The sequence below is a fragment of the Myiozetetes cayanensis genome, unplaced genomic scaffold (genome assembly GCF_022539395.1).
Source record: "Myiozetetes cayanensis isolate MyiCay16 unplaced genomic scaffold, myiCay2020 scf13, whole genome shotgun sequence".
NCBI classification, from domain to species: Eukaryota; Metazoa; Chordata; class Aves; order Passeriformes; family Tyrannidae; genus Myiozetetes; species Myiozetetes cayanensis.
In genome coordinates, this window is record NW_026086937.1 from 15,624,943 (window position 1) to 15,647,505 (window position 22,563).

Here is a 22,563-nt window from a genome sequence, read left to right on the forward strand (position 1 = left end):
CTGACTTCTGTCCTTTTGGAGAAAAGGTGTTGGTGGAATCCATCAGAGGCACCTCTTAATTATAGTCACGGTCTTCAAAAGTCAGAGGAAAGTAAACTCATCACTGGGAGTTCAGCTGGATGACTCCTGCAGCGAGTGCTTTCCTGGGTCCTTGCAGTCAAAGGTTATCTTTCACATAAGCCATGTCAAAATTAAACACATGCTCTTCCCTAGATGGAATTTCTCTGAAGAGGGAAGGAGATTTTCTGTAGTACTGCCAAAACACACAGTGCTGGAAGAGAAGCTCAGCAGCTCAAGGCCTGGAATTGTGACTCCTTTTCCAAGACAGAGCTAATGTGCTCCATTAGCAAAAGCAGTCAGGAGACAATTGCCCAAATTACAGCTTCTATAGTAAGATTTTCAGGATTCCTTTGCTTTAGTTGGGAATTTTGTCTTTACCATTTCCCCATATCTTTGAGCCATTCTTCCAAAGCCAGCTGAGAATGAAGACAGAAATGTAAAAGAAATGCTTTAGTCGCTAAAAGGGTCAGAGTCAGGTCACCTTCAAGATTTGAACAGTTCATCGATGTCCCAAGCTAAGGCTGCCACATGCATTATTCTCCTCCCCTGTATTTTCTGCAGGAATATGTCTGGATCATTCAAGTAGTTTGTGAAGATTGAAAAAGAAACTATACAATCAATTTTGGCCTTTTGTGACATCGCCGGTGACTTCAGTAAGCCCTGGTGGAAAAAGACATATCCATAGTTCATACGTGATGCATACCCCTTGATCCATCTCCATTTAAACCAAGGTCTAGTTTAAACATCTGTGGGAATTGAATCAGACCGACAGACTATTATATGTGCACCATAGGGGACTCGCTTATAAGTCTCTTGTGGCAAACATGCTACTTATACAGTATCCCATTCAGATAAGTGACCTACTTATTGGTTGCATGTTGTAAGCTATTTTGATGAGAGCAATGTGATCCTTGCTGTTCTGCTTTGAGTAAACTTTAGCCTTTGGGTATAAGAGGAATATTTGACATCCATGTAATAGAGGACAGCCATATACATTCAGAGTGGGATTTTCAAAACCATTCACAACTGCAGAAAGGAGGAAGAATAAATTCACAAAGCCTTGATTCTCACAAGAACACAGTCACTTAGTAAATATCTAGGTGGCTTTATTCTCTATCACACTGGAATGGGCCTAGTTTTTTGGGGGAAATAGGACAATTGTTTGGTATTGCTTGGCTGCAGGTGCACAGGAACATTAAGGAGAACTTCCATCTCTATTTCTACCATTTGAAAGGAAAAAGTCCGATTTTAGTAGAATATCACTTATGTGAAAAGAAGGTAAATGACAGGACTTCAACTTTTTTTTTTTGCAGTTTATGCTATTGATTAAATAAATCCATCATCTTTCTCTGCAAGACTTTGCTGAGAAGTGAACAGATGTAAAATCCACCACAGCATACCCAAAGAAAAACACCCTCCTAAAATGACAGAGAGAAGGGAAAAAAAAAAGTGTTCTCCTTGAGATCTTATCTCTTTCTCTTGCAGCTTTAGCCCTCCATCATTTTATTCAAAGCAAAGTATCATCAGGCCCCAGTAAGAGCTATCCTTATCAGCCAGGGCTGCCGTGGCACACGTGGCCCTGCCTGGTGTAAATACACACACACCCTGGTTCCCAGTTCAGATGACTCCGTCCACTGGTGAGTAGCATGTGAAAGCCCTTCAGAGCTCTTCACTGAGCCCAGGGTGACAGTTTGCTCAATCTTTTGTAACTCCTCTGACCCTGCCTCGTTCAAAGGAAAGCTTTTTTTTTTTTTTCCTTTCCTAATTCCTCCCACTCCCTCTTTTAGAGGAATGAGAGGAAAATTTAAGTGCCCTGCTTTGACACTCAGCTTGCTGCTTGCGTGCAGTCAGGCCAGCTGCCTCCCCAGATCTCCACTGCATTGTCAATACATTCCTCTTGTGCCAAGACAAAATTTATAAATAGATTTGCCCAGTCAGTAAGCCCTTTCTCTTTAGAAAGACAGGGATTCAGGCAAAAAGAGGATTATTGATAACATGCAACATCTTTATTATAGCAGAGACTGCTACTGCTACTATAGTTAAGGACCTGTCAGCATTTCAATTGTAAGATTTTTTTTTTTTTTTGTGCAAGGGTTTAACTTGGCAGTAAAAATTTAAATATACTTGAGGCTGGACTTTTTCTTGCAAGAATTCAGCAGGAGTGTAGGCACAGGGCTCTTTCCTCTTCCTCTTCTTAATTAAGAGTGAATTCAATGAGTTTTAGAGTTTCTTATATGAATATACATCTCCTGTTTTCTGAGCAGTGATGGGTAACACCTGATCCACCATTAGGTAGTACAGAGCAGAGAGAAGGGCACAGGGCAAAGAGAAGGCCAAATCCTGCTCCCATTAGTAATGGTGCTTGAATAACATTTGGCCATTACAGGAACACATAATTTTGGCCAACTTCCCATATTTTCCTCTACCAAAAAAAACCCAACCCAGCTGAGGGAGATGCTAAAAAAAGTCCTTTCAAAATCATCTCATTTAGGTAGTTTATTTTCCTTGCAATGCATGCTGGTAGGACAGCACAATCTGCCAATTGATGAATGTGTCTTGGGAGTCACCAGCCCCACCTCCTTCCCCTTGTAGTCTGTGCCTCTCTTCAGCCTCTGGCAAATTGCTTAATTTCTGCTCTGTCTCAACTTCAGGATTCAGGATGGAAAACAGTAAAACTCAGGCAAATGGTTTTGCACACAGAATTCATTCTGCTGCAGCTCAAGCACTTTCTGTCAGGAAATAATCCCGCTCCCTCTGACTTCAGCAGTGATTAGCCCAAGTGTAAAGCCAGGGCTTGTTATTGCAGAGTTGCTGGCACCCGTAGACTTGTGTAACTTCAAGGAGTCTCAGTATTCTTGAAGACAGGACTGCTAAAATATTGCAGTGGAGCACACATGAGTTTCATCAAAATAAGGCCATCTTTCCTTTCAACCATGCCCACACACTTATGGAAGTAAATAGCAATGTGTCCTCTCATCAATTTTCTCCTCTTCTTCAGGTTTAAAAAAAGAAGAAAGTATTCATGCATTTCATGGTTTTCACATTTTTTTTAGGGGGGAGGTCGGTGAGGGGGAAAAGAAGGGTACCTTGATATTCAGCCACTGAGCTTTGCTAAGATTTATGAAAAAGGAGAGTAAATTGAGGATTGGGGGTCTGCACAGAGGAGTGGTAGATGTATTCTCCTCTGCCATGCTTCTCAGTGGGATGCTGTATGTCTTTTTCAGACAACCAACACAGCAGAACATTTTGCTTTCAGGATCTGAATAACTTTGCTCTCTCAGCCTGAAGTTAAACCCTTAATGTGAGGAGAACATGGGCCTTCAAGTCCCGTATAAGTGACAGAAAGTCCTTTACACACATGGCACAAAGCATTCTTTCGCTTGTTTCTCTCAACATTTGTATTTCTGGTCAACTGAGTAGTATCTTTTGTGTGCTCATTCCTACAAAAGAATAATACTTGTCTGTTTTGTCTGTTGACAAGATCTTCAAATCCTACTGCTCCTCTGTCACATTAAAACAGTACATTTCTGTCTAGTTTTATTTTTATGATATGAGGATTTAGCTAAGACTTTGACACCATGGAAACAAGACACAGGACATGATCCTGTTCTATCTAAATATATCCCCTGACTTTCAATCACACTTACCTCTTTTATATTTCATGAAAACTGCTCTTTACCTCCCTCCATCTATGCAACTCTTTTGGCCAGCAGGATCACCTTGGGCCCATCCCTTAGCTTTCATTACCACTTCAAGGAGAATTGCATGCACTGAGTGGAGGGGAGGCAGTGCAAGAAAACAGGCCCTTAAGAAACTGGATGTAGCATATCACTGGGGTAATTCTCAAAGAAATCTAATGTTAAATGGAAAGCAACTTCCAATTCTTCGATGTGCCAAATGAAAATTTAATTAAGCAAAGCAGATCAGCTTTTTCCTTGTACTGTAAAAAGAAAGGACTGTTCATTTCTCAATCCATCATTTCCACTACAGATCTTTGGCATTTTTTACTACTGTTTTTGGGCATTAGTTCATATGGCTTGTTATAGCTTGCAATCATAACACATTTGCACTTCTTGTCTACAGGACTTCAACATTACTGCTATTTTTTTTTTTAAGCCACCAAAATATCCCTTTGTTGTAGTTCACACAGATCCTGCTTGAGTAAAGGAGGTGGGAGGGACAATTCTGAAATGCAATTTGATGAAAACAAGTTTCTCATTTCAGTGTGGATTCAGGTACCTGCACTTCTGGAGACAAAAAAGCTATCTATACCTGCCTTTTAAAATCAGCTTCCTGGGCTGATAGGGATTTTCCTACCACTGGGAAAACAGAACACAATATTGAGGCCAGAGTCAGGAAATAATGTAGTTATCACGTAGTATGAGCAAGTGTGGGCTCACACAGTCCTCAGCATTCTACCAGACGCAGCGAAAAGCCCTAGGAAGGCCCAAAAAATTCCCCTCCAAAAAAATTTCAGTATTTTCCCCGCCATGGGCTGACTGGCTACTTTTAAATGGCTTGCTTTAAGTGCCAATATGTGTTATTCTGCCCACACAAGACAACTGAGCTAAAGCTGGACGAAGCAGGTGAGACACGCAGAAGGGATTGGAACAAATGTCCTGAATTTTTCAACCTCTCTGTTTTGCCAGTGACCCATACAGTGAGGAGCTGTGTCAGCTAATCACTTGGCTAGTCGCTGCTGACAGACAAATACCTTGTGGTGACATCTGATGGAGCTGTTACAAAGCACCAACCTTTCGGGGGCTCGCACACTTTGAGCTGCAGGTTATGCACAGGGGCACAGCACAGCCCCAACAAGTGCTCAACAACACACATGCAAACCCAGAAGAGTTCAGATGAATTTCTTAAAGAGAAGGCACTTGTGTTTACTTGGGCATTTTTATTTTAAACCATCGATGATAATTAACTGATTAATAATATCACAGTCATCAAAAGTGATAGCATGTTTTCAAGGAGCATGCAACAATAGCTTGCTGCTTTTGTGGCTTTAATTGTAAAAGCAAATAATTACATCCTTTTAAAGGCTTGAAGAGAATTGCTTTCAACTGTAAACAGAAACTAGGAAAGAAAATTCTCCAGCAAAATACCCATTTTTAAATGGCCACTGTTCCCTAAAAAACCTTGTAACAGCTGTATTTCAGGTGCATATTCAGGGACTAATTACTGATATGGATGATACCCAGACAATCAGATGAGGCTCTGCTCATCATCAGGGTGTCTTGACCATGGATTGATTTGGGCACCCCCCCCTTTTTTTTTTTTTTTAAATCCTTACAGGGCTCCACATGCAATGCTGACCACACTGGGAGGAATGCAGATGACCTCAGGACTGAGTTAGTTCCTCTATCAGTACTTTACAAACCACTGCAATGGCTGGTTCATTTTTCTTCTTTCCAGTTCTCCTCCCAGCATCTGACAAATCTCATAGTCTTTGTGCACAGTGAAAGAGGGACTTATTGCAAGTTCTGGATGCAAAGCATAGAGGAAGGCAAATTGGGAATGCAGCTCTGTTTGTCTCATCAATCTTATATTCTGATGGGTTCTGGTGCCTGGGAATGATCTCTGTATAAACTGCCCAAACAAAACACAGGTTTATTTGTTCAGTGGTCCTTCGTGACCTAATTACTAATACCTTCCAACTGACACACTCAGGGTTTTTACATCAACTTCCTTCTACACCAACTGCTCTGGGGTCTGGCCCAATCTCCCCCAAAGTGGCAAAAGAACCAGATTTAACTGGACTAGAGTTGGATGGAGCTTTGCAAACAAGTGATAGCCCATTCATTCAACAACGTTTGGTCTCAAAACTCAAGTGCTCTAAAAGCCCATTTTCAGCTGCTTGCACAGGAACAGGCTTGCCAGTCTGCATGTGAGGTATGAAGTGCACGTGTTATATGGAACTAGACCAAAAGTCCCTTTCACATCAGCAATCTTAAGCACTCAGCACTGAGTATTGTTGCTTTGAATGTTTCCAGCTCCTGAAGCAATTCCAGGCAGACGTGCTGACAAAAGAATAATTTTATCAGCATATGGCTGATCACAGCATCCAATTCCACCAGTATGAAATGGCCCCATAGAGCACACTAGCATTTCTGCATACAAGTGGAACAGATGCTGCAGAGATCAATGTAATAACAGTTTAATTAATTTTAGTGTCAAAGTCAAATGCTTCCTTATTTCCAGTTGACACGTCCGCTAATTTCATGGTTGGCTCTATGAATTTTGGAAACAGGAGAAGAAATTTGATTCCAGAGTTAAATACCGCAGAAAGGCCTGATGAAATGCAAGAGAAGCCCTTCTCCCTAATCTTCATAATCTTGAAGCCACATCATTTTCCATTGTCCACACTTTGTTATGAGTGGTTTACAGTTACAGTTTCATTTTCACCCCTTACTCTGAGCAGTCCCCTTGCATAAAAGCGTAGTAGCATCCTGGAGCTCCAACCCCACCTACAAGATCCCCTTGTAGATGACATTCTGGGTTAGGAGTCAAGAGACTTGGCTCTAGTTCTCACTTTGCAAGTGAAGTTTTCTGTCAGGAAAAGGTACCCCCATTGGACCTCCTGAGAATCTATTTACCACTGAAAAAGTAATTGTATTAGAGCGAGATGTTTTATGCCACAGAACTGTGGGATAACTTTATCCCAGCTGTCAATGCTGTACAGCTTCTACCCCAAAATGCTAATGGTGTTCAGCAGATGAATTAGAGGTGGAGGTGGAGAGGAAACAAATGGCCTTGGATAAATTATTTTATATTTCAGGTCACTGATAGCACCAAACACTATCTGAGTATTACACTAGTGAAAAGGCTGCACATCCTGCATCTCCTATTAGTGCCCAACTCTTTAGTTCCAGGGAACAGACAGGGGAAAACCAGCACAGTAAACTCATTCAACCAGGAAATATTGCACCCTGACTTCTGGTCAGAGGAAGTGAGGTCAAGCAACCTATGAGTAAAACAGTCCTAGGAGTTATTGACACAGTCGTGGTCTGCATAACGTTTGGATTGTCACAACAGCGAGAGGCAGAGGGTGGTGAGCGATCGCTTGCTGCACAAAGTGTGTTGTTATGCCAAGATGTGTTCAGCAAATGTTTATTCCACAGGCAGGAACTACGAGTGCCTGTAGTGGTCACTTAGGCCTGAAACCCAAGATTTCAGCGATTTTGTCTGAATGCATTTGCTGAGCACTGGGTGACATTCACCAACACAAGCAGCTTCTCAGGTTTCAGCAGGAACTAATCTACCATCCTTCTGCATCTATCACTTCCAATGACCCACACTAAAGAGCATCACGCACACCCTGCCTGCTCTGACACTCAGTGGGGTATCACCTCACAATTAGGACTCTGCATCCCAGTGTATTTCATTAGCAAGAGGAGACGGTGGCCAGGGCTCTACACGTTGTCAGAGTGCCCAGATCACAGCAGGCAGCGCCACAGAAACCCCCCACCTCTCCAGCAGCCTCCTCCCATCTTAAAACAAAGGCAGGTTGAGGGGAGAAGCAATGGGGATGGGAAGGAGGGAAACCTTAGCAATGCTTAAGCAAACACATTTGGAATGAGGCTTAGGTTACTACACATGTCAAGGGGATTTTTTTCCTCCCCCTCCTCCTCCTCGTGTTGGCAAACTGTTGAAGACCACAGGCATGGAGGCCTCTCAACAGGGGACCAGCAGAGACCAGAGGTAAAAGAACCAGGGGGTTCCTTGTGCTAAGGAAAGCATCTGAAAAGGCACATCCTCTGGGTGCTTTTGTTTGAGGGCTATGCTTGACTAACAAATCCTGTTGCACTAAGATTGTAGGCTGCAGATATCCTAACAAAAACAAACCCAGAGTACTGCCTTTACATCCAAATGATTTCAGGGAAGAGCTGTTAACAGCAGGATGACAAACACCACAGTCCTTGAGCTCATGTGTGCAAATCCGAAACAACTCCTTGCGTTAGGATATCACAGAAAAATCCCACAAATCAAACACAGTAATACCAAGTGCTTGTATAGCATGTTTTACCTGCAGCTCTTGGAGCGATTACAAAGAGAAACGAAGAAGAAAGGCTCATTACCACCATTTCACAGATAAGGAAACTGTGGCACAGAAAGGAAGTGATTTGTCCTGCAGCCCAGTGGAAGAACAGGGCAGTCAAGTCAAGCCTCTTAAGTCCCAGTCCGATGCCCTCTCCCCTGAACTATTGTAGCAGACTCTGACCCTGCAGGAACTTCACATTTGTCATTATGCTTTACACCTTGATCATGAGGCTGGGTGTCTTCAAAGCACTGCCCTCAGCTCCTTGGCCAGGAGAGGAAAAAGCTCCCATGTACCTAATCAAATATAATTGCCATTCCTGGAGAAAAGAGATTCCTTCTCAACTCCTCTGGATGATAATTCACCCTGTGTTCAGGTGTAAATGTAATGCTATATGTAAGCCAAGATAAAAGTAACTCCTCTGACCACTTTTAACTCAACATCCCTTATGCAGTAAATTTCATACACAGCTATTGAAATAGTACCAGGAATTGGCTGTAATTTTGTTTTCTGTTAATATAATTTCATACAGCAGTTTTAGCGTATTCTCACTAAAATGTAGGCTGCAGGGAAAGCTTGTTTAACAATAAAAGCCTATAACCTTTAAACATACAGATAGCAGAGGATTAGTTTAACTATTGAACTTCAACTGGGGGACCAGTTTCCAAGAAGGCACTGGCCCAGCATAGATCCTGCATCATTCGAGGCTCAGGAACGGCACTTTACTTGCTACAGCAGCACTTGTGTGGCATGGGAACAGAGAAATAGCCAGGACAGAAATATGGGTCAAAATCAGCACTTAAAAGTTAACCTGGAAAACAGTAAATCACCAGTGGAGATTCCAGAGTGTGAGCACAGAGCACTTGAAAAGAGGGACTCTGCTTAGCGAGTCATCCACAGAGCGTTGCTCCCACAGTCAGTGGTGTGGGTTTAGGATGTGCACATGAATACAATCTCCTGAGACAGATGAGAGCATCCTGGTGGGTAGACAGCAGGTTTCTTCCCTATGATGCTTCCAAAAGGTCGTTACTGTGACCAAGTCAGACAGTTAAATTATCAGACATGAACAGCTAACAAACAGGGCCAGGGAGGAATGGATGTTTTCCCTTAGGTGCCTTGTGTAAACTTACAGCCTGCTACACTCCAAAGGTGGCCATAGGTGACTTGTAATCCAGGCCAAAAGCAGAAAATCACAGGATTAAAAGTGGGTGGTCAGATCATTCATTTGACTTGTAGGGGAATAAAACCCCACGATATCTGCTCGTAGACGACAAGCAGTTTTGCAGGGAACAAAGAAATCTCTCTCACAGGCAAAATTGGTCTGCCAGGAACTGAGCCCATCTAGCTCCTCACCTCCCCACCACCCTCCCCATATCTTCCCCTCTAAAAGGATCTTTTCTGGGATTCAGGGAATGCGTGTTTATAAAATAGTTCCATTCAATTAGGGCACAGAGTACAGCAGCTTTATATCAGAGGCAACCCAGAGCGAGAGCTCTGTGGAAGTGCAGGTACATGGTAATGATGACAACCCTGCACTGGTTGTAGTGTCATCACCTCTTATTCTTAATCAAAAGGCTTCCAATCCCTTCTCGACGTGTGCACTCGGAAATGAAGGGACTGCTGGAGAATCATTTGAATGTGGCAGCCCTAGATAATGATGAAACGAATAAAAGGCCGACTTTTTTGTTTAGGTTTGAGGAAGAATTCAGGATTCCTCTCGTGAAAAGGCAGCAGTTTAATAGCAGTGAGGCAGAAGGGCTTCTCGTTATCCACAGAGGCTGCTGCTGGCACAGCACTAATGGCCATGGCACGGGCTTCCCCAGAGCGCTCCCTGCGCCGCGGCACCCTGAGGAGGCCGTGTGCCAGCAGGGCGAGTGGAGACTGCTCCAAGAGACTTGGCTTGGGACTGGGAAACAGCACAGGGCTCAAGTGCACAGGCTTTTCCTCGTGGAAGAAGCACAGACAGCTTTTCTGGGCTTCCCCAAGCAGTGCAAGCCACACGAACCCACATCTGGCCGGCCAAGCGTGGGGCCTTGGTGTCTCTGCCCGCAGCTGCTTCATCCCCTGCTGAGCAGCAGCTGCTTAAGCAGATGTAATGCTGCCCACAGTAGAAAGGCCATCTAAACCAACTATGGGGCAGGAGTTGCTTCCACAAAATAGGATGTGCCTCCTTGGGCAGGCACATAACATCACTGAGCCTGGAAGCAGCCCATTGATAAGCTGTGTCTTCCCCTACGCTACCCTGCAAGACTGATTTTGATACTGAATTTGGGTGAAAAGAATGGAAAGCAGCTAAGCACTTCGCTTCTCCCTGTAGCTCATACATACCCCTCAACACAATCTTATTAATATCTCTTGCCATACATTTTTGCAGTTTCTTTTATATACTCCAGGAACCGGCCACTGTAAGTCACAGGATCTTTTGTCTGAGGGAGGTCAAGAGCTGTGCTGTGCTGAATGACCTACTGGTTACCTGCTGGTTCCATTTGGGGAATACCAATTGCATGCCAGGCAAGAGCAATAGTAAAGGGTCTTTGTTTGGTTGTTGATTTAAAAGAGCATTATTTCAGAGAAGGAAGTTGAGTAACAGACTTTTTCAGTAACTTAAGGAAAGTGAGGAAATAATTTTTGCTTATATTTCATTATTGGCCTCTTTGTCTAAAAGTGAAGTTTTCACACACACACAAAAATAATCTTGATGTTCGCAAAGTGCAACTATCATCTTTAGCAATTTGCCCAACCCTTCTGAGGCATTCACATTTATCCATACCAGAGCAAAACACACAAACCAAAATTCAAAACAACTTCTGTTTAACACCAGTTAAAGTGACTCTGTTCACTGCAGTAACATTTGCCCCAAATGCAGAGCTGGCAAGGTCAATAGTTTCACTTTTTGTGCTTCAGCTACATTAATATAACAGTTTGCCATTCCTCTCTATTACTATATCCGTTCAAAGCTTCATAAGCTATCATGAGCAGCCTGATCTCTGACACGCAAGACATGTTAACAACAGCTTTTCCCATTCAGGAAGCCAGCAAGGAAGAGAAGTCAGACCTTTCAATGTATGTTAAGTAACAAACATAAGATCTCCATGATGTCCTACATGATGAAACACCTTACAGCAGGTTAGAAAAGGAAGTATGTGGAATCAATACATTTCTTCTCACAGTTACATAGCTGCATACATCACCACTTTTAACTTCACTGTCTTCAATCCAGCCCACTGTGTCCACAAGTGATATCACAGGGACAAGGCTATAGAAAAGCCAAGGACATTATAAATGAACAATGTGGTTATTCAGTGCATACATCTAGGGTTAGGGCAAAGTGACCAGCGACACAAAAAGCCCAGAACACTATGATGGGATTTCACTTTATAGCAATACCTGTTAGAATGAACACCTAATAAGAAAAAACAGCAGATAAAAAGAGCTTACAGGCAGCACACAAGAACATACGTTTAGCCAAGAAACTAAACGTGCTCAGTCATAAACACAGAACAGACAAATACATGGTTTCAGGATTTCCTATTCCCTAACCCCTTCACAAAACCATAACATATGAATTAAGACAGTTGCACTGGGTTTATGTGGCAGAGTTTGGTAGTAGGTGACTGGGCTGAAGGGGTGGCACCTGAGAGAAGAGGCCAGAAGCTACCTCCATATCAGAGAGTCAGCTCCAAAACTGGCCAAAGCTGAGCCCATCAGCAATGCTGGTGGCACCTCTGTGAAAACACATTTAAGAAGGGGTGGTAAACACTGCCCAACAGCTATGATGGAGAGGAGTGAGGAAAAAGTGCAAAAGAAACAGCCCTGCAGACACCACAGTCCATGATGAAGGAGGGGGAGGAGGTGCTCCAGAAGTCAGAACAGAGATTTCCTTGCATGGGGGAGGCCACGCTGAAGTTGTTGTTCCCCTGCAGCCCAAGAAGGACAACATCAGAACAGACACCCACACTACAGCAGGGGCTTGTGACCTGAAAGAAGCTGGAGTTCATGCTGGAGCAGTTCTTGAAGAATTGCTGCCACATTGGAAGGACATTCTGAAGGACTGTATTCCACAGGAGGGACCCCATGTTGGAGCAGTGGAAGAGTTCAGGGGAGGAGTGGCAATGACAAAGTGTTATGAATTGACCACAACACCCCCCATGCCAGATGTGTGGGGTGGGTAGTGGAGTTGGAATGAGGGAATGAGGTTGAGCCTGGGCACCATAGGTGAGGTGGGGAAGGTGTTTTTCTTTCTCACTTTCCTTCTCTATTTTTGAAATGAAAATATGTTAAATTAATTTTCCCCAATAGCTAATTCTTTCTGCTTTGCTAGTGATGCCCATTGGTGGGCAATCTCCCTGTCTTTATGCATAAGCTTTTTTTACATCTCATTTTCTTTCTCTGCCCCAGTGAGGAGAGGGAGCAAGAGAGCAGCTCCGTGGGCCTCTAGCAGACAGCCCAGGTTATCCCACAGAAACAGCATTTGTGCCCACATGATAAAGAACAGAACAAAGCTACACAAATCCGCTAGAAAAAGTGGTTTACTCCAGAAATGTGCATTAGATCAAAAGTAAAACCATTGTCAAAAAAAAGAAGAACATATTAGATTTCAAATAGCAACTGTTTGTTTTGTTGTGGTGTTTTTAACTACCAACTCAACTGAATTAAAGCATGCCATTCAAAATTCTTACCTTTTTAAGAGTTTAAATGCCAGAGTTCTCTTTTTGTGTCAAATTACTCCTACATCCTCATTTTCCTCCTTTTATAGCCTCACCACCATTCTGATATACAGAATGAGTGACCTCACCTGTGGGTTAACAAGCCCAGCACCCTTTTTTTCTATTGGTCTGCTCCTTCCTCAGTCATTTTCAATAGAGCAATTAAAAGGCTCAACCAGCAGACAGTGCTCTCCACCTGATTTGCAGGTAGCTTGGTGAAATGTGCAGCAAGGGGTTAGCAATGAATGTACACATGAACTTCAATCAGCACAAATTGCTGAGGAAACATTTTAGTCTTGGATTATAATAACCATGTTGGATTGAGACTGTTTCCTAATCATTCAAAGCTTCATCAGTCATAAAAATGTCCATTCACTTGGGCGTGAGTTTTATGAAACCACCCTATGATCTCATAATAAATCTCTTATAAACTACTTGAGGATCAGCCCTGATTATGGACACAGGAAAGATTCAGCAAATACAAGACATGAGAAAATAGACTGTATTTTTACTGTGATTTAGTTATTGGATTATAGCTGGAGAAAAGCAGAGTTGAGAAAGGCCATTTTAACCTTATCTGGAGAAGTATCTTTTCCTCCAGCAAGCACATCAATGCCAATAAAGAATCTGAGTCTTCTCCTATGTTATCTGACCTTATTGGCATTGATGTGCTTGCTGTAGGAAAAGATGTTTCTCTGAAAGGGGATGAGATCCTTCTCTGGCAGAGCTGCTGGGTGGATGTATGGTCTTACCAGGGTAAATGAGCACCTTGGTTAACTATAAATTAACTGCAGACAGTTCAGCACCCTGCTTAGCTGTAATCCCCTGTTTGTATTACTATGTTGCTCCAATTGCATGTGCCATTTTGGGTGCTAATGAGAAAAATACAGTGTATTTTACTTAGACTGAATAAACATCTTGTAATTAGTACTAACCCACCTCATTGCAACACTGTGTTCTCCCACAGATGCCAGTAGCTATTGCTGGTTGGTAATTGCAGGGGCATGTTTTGGCCATAAAACAGCAACTTTACAGCACTGTCCTTATATTCACTTTTGACAAAACCCGTTGCCATCACCAGCCTCTCATGCAAAGGACACTCCATGCAGGCTCCCTTGGATACTATCTGGACCCCTGGGGAATGGAACAATGGAAAAAAATAAATCTTTCTGAGGAAGCCTTAAACTGACCGACAAATGATGTCTCTGAGGTATTGAAATGAAAAACTTGGGTGGAATTCACTGAATTATGCAAGCTTAAAAATATCAGTGTGTCAAAACATCAAATTTATGTAATGCCATGTTCTGCTTCAGAAAATTCCAGTGTGTCTTCTCTAGAGGCAAAATATTTCAAGGCAAAAGATTTCATGGCAAAATACTTGGTGGTTTAGAAACCATCAACCAAAGCAATTTGCAAGAACATACAGTGGCAGTGGCTGCTCCCGCAGTCCTGGTGTGGGCAGCGCTCCCAGGACAGAGTCAAGCAGTGCCAGCTCCTGGCAGGTGCTCCCCACAAGGTGTTAATCCTAAAGCTCAGTGACAGAATTTTAATAGCACTGCTCATCACCACAGCAAAACAGCCACTGGTCTTGTTATAAAATAGGTGTATTTCAAGTGCACTGTCCTATTTTGTTCTGTCCAGGGAAGAGAGTAGGAGTGCACTTGTAGCCAGACACTGCTCAGGCCTCATGGCATCCCTTCTCTAGGAACTGTTCCTGGTTTTCCCTTATTTCTTTATGAGTGTAGTAAAAATGCTCTGGAGGGGCTCTCGTGTTTTGCAACGTGAATAAGCACAGCTGACACAAAAAGGTGAGTTTCAGACTATTTTAGAGCAGTGATTAAAACCACATCGTGCTTCTATTTGATTCGGTTTAGATGATGTCTGCTGTGCTCACAGATACAGGGAAAAAAACATTGGGAAACAGGACAGAAATAAAAATCTTTTGAAAAAAAGGTCTAAATTTGGCCCAGAGATTCAAACCCCAATGTGTCAACATAAATTAAGCAGTTCCTCTTCAGAGTATCCATAGCCATGTCGCAATAAAGCTGTTGATGACGGACTGAAAAGAAGGTAATTTTGTCACCTTAATTTTCTTCCTATTTAAGTGGGAAGCAGGAATGCTGCAGTGCTGGGAGATGACACCTGTGGGGCTGTGCCACTGCAGTTGAGCCCGAGGAAAGCCTGGCTGCCCTGTATGGGCCGGGAAATCCAAACCTTGGAGTATTTTCTAAAGATGCCAGCAGATGGTTCTCAGCTGTGCTCTGAGGCCCAAAGTGGAATAGAGTCAGCAGAGGTATACAGCCTGATTTTTATAAAAAAAAAAAAAAATTATGTCATAATTAAACACAGCAGGGCTGCCACTGATTTATTTCTTTATGGTGAATTCCTTGCCCCTCAGTTTCAGACAGTTACCCAGTTGTCAGCCTGGGAATGCCTCTTTTTCTGGAAACTCCCCAGGAAAGAGTGCTGTCAGCTGTCATAATTTCTATAAAGCTCCTGCAGTGGGACACACGGCATGAGGGAGGCCAGGGGAGCTGCAGGAGCGGGATGCCCTCCTGCAGAAGGTGCTGTACACCAGCACCTGGAGCCCCTCACTGCCACCCACCTGCTGCTGCTACTCTGTCATGGAATGCAGAGGAACTTCAGCCGGTGAAATGTATGGAGGAGCATCCTTGGCAAAGACAAACGACCAGTTTTACGTGTGAATGGATTTGTGGAAGTACAATGGGTAGAAAAACAGTTCTGCATTCCCTGGATGTGTCAGCAAAGGCCTTCTAAGAGCAAGGGAGTGGTGCTGGGAGAGGGGAGTTGGGAGGGAGCAGACTCCTCTGGCTGGGACCCTGGGATGCAGAAGTGGGTATAGCCTAGAGAGGTCTCATGTGGCCCTGAGAAAAGCACATCCTCTGAGTTTCCTGGCTGTAAGAATTCCAGATCAAACTGTATATTTTTCTTTCAACTTTCTGCCTCATCTGCTTAGTTTGTATGCTTTTTTTTAGTGGGCAGCTGCACCAGGGCCACAGTCTCAGAGGCGACCTTATTGCTTCTGGAATACAAATAACCTTGGAAAGATTATTCTATGACTGTGTGAATTGCTTTTCCTGCCGTTTTGGTTGCAAAGTGCTTATTTTGGAGTCAGATCTTATCACCTGGAAATTCTGCAGCTAATGCTTAGTAGGATGTGATATCCTGCATTTTGCACATCTGTATCATTAGCTGGAGGAGAGAGGGAAAAAAAAAAAAAAAAAAAAAAAATCCACCTTTGTGTAAGTAAAAACCTCTCAGCGGGGTTTGTTTAGTGTGAAAGAAGGATTAGTAATTTTTAGTGATTAGCAATTTTCTCCCTCAGGTGGCTTTTCTGCATTCCCTTAGAGCTCACGTACACAACTGACCAGGCAAATGGGAAGGCAAATCTGAGACAGAAGACATGTTGCAGCAGTGAAAACTCTAGCAGGTGATCAAAACAGGTATATTTTACTATTTTTTAAACAACAGGTCTAATCAACAGAAGGAATAGCCCTTTTTTCTCTAAATCACTCTGTGTTTGTGCAAAATTCCTCCTAAATACCTGCAGATCTCACACTGCTGATTTAATCAACCTAGGAAGCACAAATATATCTAACTATATACATATATGGCTATCTGCAGATACCTATATTTACACAGATTGCAGATATAGATACAGGGAAGAGGGGAAAGCACAACTAGATATCTATATAGATATAGGTGGATGTAGACAGATGTAGATATCTAGATTTGTTTCCCCCTCTTCCCTGCATCATGTAGAACTGAACAGAGATGAAAAAAACCTCTTGGTTATGCCAATTCTCCCCCCTCCTCTCCTCCCTATGACATGCTGAGGAAATTGTACTCGGGTTTCTAGGACTGGTTTTCTCTGCCCCATTGTGCAAGAAAAAAAGTGATTATTTTTAATGTGGGCAAGAAAGAAGCATTTTTTCCCTTCTCCTTTTCCCAATTGATTCTGCTGCAGGAGGGATCTTGCTTTATTGTGTGAGTGAGGAACATGGGGCCAGATTCACACGTGGATAACTCTTACTGACGATGCTGAAGTTGCATCAGGGATGGATTTGACCCATGATCTGTTATTTTTTGCCTTAACTGCAGAACCTCAGTCATTACACCTGGTTAGACTAGAGACTTAACAACCTGTGTGGCCTCAGCATTTCCTTTTATGAATCATCCCTTGTCTCATATAAAGAAATCCAAGACAAGCTGAGCACGGCTGGTTAGTTTGATGGCAATCGCACACTTGGCCCACCTCAGGGCTGTGTGTCTAACCCTTTCCAGGAGCTGGGAAAATATTCTCAGCTTAAAACATCCCATTCAATGCTCCCTTTAAAACAGGAACTAGAATATTCACTGCATTTACTGTAGGGAAAGGTGCTGGAATGAAACTACTGGAGACTGAAGTCGTGCACATACAGAAGTGGTGCCGCCGCTCCTGGCTGCCTCGTTAATGTCTTACCCTGCTTTCCACCCCAAGGAACAAGAGGGAAAGTTAGGATCTACAGCCAGTCAGCCTTAAAGCAGTAAAGTCAGAAGCAGTGGTGGGTTTTCACATGGTTGGTTGACATGCAAATGTCCCTAGATCTGCTAATATTTTGGAGATGCCTCTGAATGATCCCTGTCTGAAAGACATCTCCCAAATCTCCCAAGTGTTTTCTCATGGTAAGGCACAAACTCCCCCAGGAGTGGATATGGACTAGTAATGGAGTTAAAAAGCTTATTTCATAGCACTCCTGGAAAATCTGAATGGGCAGCTGGGAGGGAAGGTGAGGAAACATGGAGTCTTTCAGTTTCTTCAGGCTTTCTCTTCAAATTGGTTGGAGTCCTCAAGCCTCGCACCACTTGATGCCTTAAGCTGAGTCACCCTGAGAAACCGCTTATGGGATAAACAAATGCTGTACACACTGAAAAGCCGATTTAAACGCAGAGCTTCAGAAAGATGCTGAGTATTTTTTGTTTTGTTTTTGCTTTGCTGTTTTGCTTTTGAGTCAGAGGAAATGATTAGCTCCTCAAATTTCCCCAGTACTCAGGAATGTGAGCTACTCAGAGGATGAGGCCACCTTGAAGGACAGGATGCAGACAGCTTGGAAGCCTCATGTTTGGCTTTTCTCATGTGCTGATCATTTGAATGGGTAAAATATGGCCTCACACACACACAGAGAGTGTTCCACAACCAGCCCATTTCCTCAGCTTGCTGCTTGCCCTGGATCTTCATTTACCCAGACAGCCTGAAGGATGGATGTTAATGTGATTATATTTTCATGTCCTTTCCTGGCTGCCAGAGGTTCCTCATCTACTTGAGCGATGCAATTTGCCTTTTGGCTCAAGGTTTGCCCTCACAGTTGTCTTCTCCTGCCTTTTGGCTTATGTGTGTGTAAATGGGTCCAAATGGGGCTTGGGAGCTCTGCTGTGTGCTGCTGTCACAGAGGGAAGGGAATGTCATATCCAGGCAGCAGCACTCTCAGTTTTAGGCAGGCTGCCTGGCAAAAACCCTCTTTAGGCAGTACCTGCATCCCCAGGGGACCTGGCAGCCCACCCTGGGCTGGGAGTGGTGCCATTGGAGCACATGGATATGGGAGGCCAAGCAAGAGCATCCAAGGGGTTTGCTGAAAGCAGGGCTGGATCCAGCCTGGCAATGCTAAGATGTTTGGGCTGTCTTTGCACTCTGTTACAGAGAATGTCAGCCCTCCTCAGACACCAGACGAGATGTTCTTGGCTGAAGAAATTAAAATTTCCTGGTGGAACAAGAGTTACGTCTAAAATTTATTATGAAAAATAAAGTCCAGGCTGTTCTAAAAGTGCCTCTGTGAAAAAAAGCAAAAGATGATTCCACATAATAGATAAATTTCTATTTGTTTAATATTAGAGTTAGCAGATATTTGCAGGGGAGGAGGCCTCTCTTGATGAGAGCAGCATTTTCCAGGTGCTACTTCTATTTCTTCCTTCTGTTGTTCCCAGGAGTGGGATCCTTGATCCATTCAAGCTTTTTACTCACTGTTTTTTGCACTTGTAACTCACATGGGAAGATTCTGACCTCATACAGTGCTTTTACGTCTCATAGTATCACTGAACTCAACAGGATTCCTCTCCATTTACACTTTAATGAGCAAAGGAATTATTACCATTTTATCTTTGAGAAGGGAAAAATGGCAAGTGTCTGATTTAGTAATGGTTTGACTGTCTAAGAGAGGATAGCAAAGAAAATTGCTCTGAGGTCCCAAGAATAAAAGCACTGTGGAAAGTCAGAGTAGAACTTACCTTACTGGAGGAGTAAACTGAGGCACAGAACAATCAAAATGATGCAACAAAGTCTGTGCCTGCCAATGCCCCCAGTAAGGACCAATAGAAGGTGGTGCCTTCCATGGCTTCAATCAGTGGGAACTGGTCCAAGAAGACTAGTACAAAAACGAAGGATGAAATACTTTGAAGGAAAACTGCACGAGACTGAGCAAATACAGTTATGCCAGTGTTTGTTTTGGAAACAGAGTGTATGCTCAGGTGAGAAAGTGTCCCGACTTGCAGCATATTTTAGCTTGCCTGTATACAGAGCTCCTCTGGGCTTTGCACAATAATCACTTTCCCCCTTTTGGAGAAGAATGACAAACCATCCATTTGATACATGACAAAAGTGAAGGAAACAGAGGCCAAACACGAACTTAGCAGAACAATCTGCCATAACAATCAATCACTATTTTCCTTTTATTTGGAAGGTAATTAAGTGCTACAGCTCAGGTTTCCTGACCTGTGAAAATTAGATATTTATCATTTTGACTACAATTCTAATGCATTCACACAGTCTTCAAAATGTTCTAACTTATTGCTTTGACCAAATCCATGTCAACATAACACCTGGCTCTAAATGTTCTCTCTGGAAATATTCTCACAGTCCAGTAATACAGGAATCCTGCTCTTCTTCATGACTGGTCTCTGTCTTAAGAAGAAGCTGATTATATCCTGCAGGCCAACTATTGAGATTTTGGACAGACAGTTTCACTTTTTTTCACCTGCTGCCTCTTGGACAGGGTAGAGTCACCTCTGGAACCATTCTTTTGCTCTCCTTCATGTTCCTTTTTGATACGAGGAAAGGAGTAGGGATATCAGTGGGATTCTCAGAAAAAACAAATGCAGTTGTTGCAAACTGCAGAGCTGATGTTACAGGAGGAGGAAGACGAGGACAACATAAAAGCTTCACTTCCCACCCAACCTGCATAAACCCAGCTGAATACCTGCAACTAAATTGCCTGAGTTCTCACACTTCTTGCTTGAATTCTATTTTTTATTTCTTTTTCCCCAGGAGTTTCTAGAAGCCTGAAGAACATTTCTCCATATTTGTCTCAGTTCTGTTTATATTTATTCCTTCCTCCTGTGCTTTGGTTCAAATTCATCTTGACTCCAAGGGATTCTGAGAAAAAGTTACTTAGAAAGCAGAACCTAAGTGCTGTAAGTGGTCTTCAGGATATCCAACTCCATTTTAGTTTTCAGGAGCATATTCTTCATTCTGGAGAATTTTACCCTTGGTTGAGGCTATCATGTCCTGATTTTCTAACCTGTTAATTCTAACTCAGAAAGCTCTTCAAGCCTCTCTTATCCCTTGCTTTCTCTGGGCATCTTTTCTCATAGATACCTTCCATCACATCCCCAGGAGTCATCATTCCACCCCCTCAGGATGAGAGATTTTTCCATGGAGCTTATTCTCTTTCTCCTGCATTCAGATGCTCTCTGCCAAATCTCTCACCCCAAGGACTTTGCTTTTACTGCTCAGAAGCCTCATCTGATCACACAGCAAAGGCACCTACTGAAGTGCTCTTGCTAGAAAACAAGAGAAAGGCAGCTGATGGTGCAGGAGATGATGTGGAGCCCGGTACACCTCCACACATCCAGGAAATAAATATTGCAGGATGTGCTGCTTTAACCTTTTGCTATTCAGGCACTGAGCTGGAGAATCAGTTCTTCCCTTTTGTATCTGCTGATGGGACTGGATCTGTGCCCGTGCACATGACAAATATCCCTCTCAGTGCTGGCCACTGCTTTATGCGTCTTTGGATTTGCAGCAACTTGGCAACGGTCCCATTTCTCAGCACAGGACTCTTTCCAATTTGAAATAATTTTTTTTTTCCTAGGACAAAATTGAAAACCCACACGGCCAAACTTCTTCCTCAGTTTGGGAAAATCGATACCAGTTATCCACTAGGTGACACTGTTTACCTACAGATCTTGTTCGATTTGTGTGAAAACCCACAAATCTTACAAAAGTAGCATACAATATGTTTTGCTCTTAAAGAAAAAGGAGGCTGGTTGCAGAGGAGAAGGAAAATGGGTTGTCAGTGAAGTATAATTAAGTAAAAACCTACAGTTGTGAGACTTTATGTTCTAGTTTCAAACTATTTACTAAAATGCATTTTAAAAGTTGCTTTTTATCAGCCCCATTTCAAAGCCGTAGGCAATTGTTTTATTTGAAGAAAGAAAAAACTGAAAGGCAGGCACTCACCATCAACACAAATCTCAGTCTGGCTCAGATTTTGTCTTGGAGAACAGTGTGGACAGAATTGCTTGGTAACAGAGCCAGGGAGGAAGAAGAAAACAGAAGAATTTCTGCAATCTCATCTGAGGAGAGCTTAGTGGAAAGCTGTTTTCCAACCTTGCAAACATTTCAGAAATTTGCATTTTCTTCCCAGTCTTAAATAGGACCAGAATTGGTAATCTCAATTTCTGAAGATTGGGGTGTCTGAAAGAAACAAAAACTGGTTAGATGCTGATTTATTTCATGCTTAAATATTATTTTATCCTTTAAGTATTTTTTCCTGTGGAATCAAGTGTTTCTCTCTGAAAAAGAATATATTTCATTATGAAATGCTGATCAAGTAAAAATGTTTAAAACTGAAAAATGATGTAGGTCAAAATCAAGAGCTTCCTACAAGAGGTATCAGCTTTTAATTAATATTTTTTAATTAGAAAAATACAAATCTGCTTCTGCACAATGCTTAGCTCAATGTAGAAATGATGTGATTGGTGAAGTCTGTGCTAGACTTAACTGTGATCTGGGAATCACACTTGCAAGGAAGCCAGATGAATCTGTTTGAATTGGGCATGCATTTTGGAAAAACTGTGGAGAATTCTGTCTTCTTTCTTCTGTTTTGGGCTGCTGACAGGCCAAAAGAAACACCTCTCATCTGCAGCCTTTAAGTTGGTCTTTCAGAAACACTGACTACCTGCAAGTGTCCAGGGAGGTATACGAGAGCAATGGGTGTCCAGGATCTCTAGGAACAAGCCAGACACCTCCAAAGAGCAGGGAGGATTGCATGGGAACATTCCAACTTCGTGCTCTCCCACTGTGAGTCAGCCTTTTTTTTTTTTGGTAACCACAGCCCATAAGAAGCTTATGGCCTAGTTCGTGTTTAAACATGGCCAGAGATCATCTTAAATTCCAGCTGTCTAGCCACATTCAAATATGGGATTTGGCCACAGCTCCAAGTACTCTCACAAAATACGGTTTTGGGGAGCATTTCTGTATGATACTGTTCACACCTGTATAGGAAAATCTTCTTTTCCTTATCATTTGGGCTATTGGGTATTTCCCTCTTTGGTTCTGAAGGAAACAAGTAGCTAAATTAAAGTTGGGAGTAGCTAAACTAAAGTTAGGGGTTTATTTTCTGAAGCCCTCTTCTTCATGTGCCCTCATCAGATCCTCCCCCTTGAAACCCCAAGGTGCCCAGCCTTGGCTAAACTCCAGCG

The 22,563-nt window shown here is 42.8% G+C and overlaps 1 long non-coding RNA gene across 2 annotated transcripts in view; it reads right to left on the reverse strand.

Moving 5' to 3' along the window:
* Nucleotides 1-274: 274 nt before the first annotated feature.
* The window catches only part of LOC126636410 (uncharacterized), a 91,453-nt gene continuing 69,164 nt past the window's right edge, over nt 275-22,563 (reverse strand). Inside the window, exons 7-8 of one of the 2 annotated variants that reach the window (XR_007627961.1) lie at nt 21,320-21,556; nt 275-720 (exon numbers count right to left, since the gene is read on the reverse strand). This is a non-coding gene — a long non-coding RNA (uncharacterized LOC126636410). Of the gene's footprint in view, nt 721-13,751; nt 13,942-21,319; nt 21,557-22,563 lie in introns of those variants that run through there. The other variant, XR_007627960.1, reaches the window with a different exon arrangement.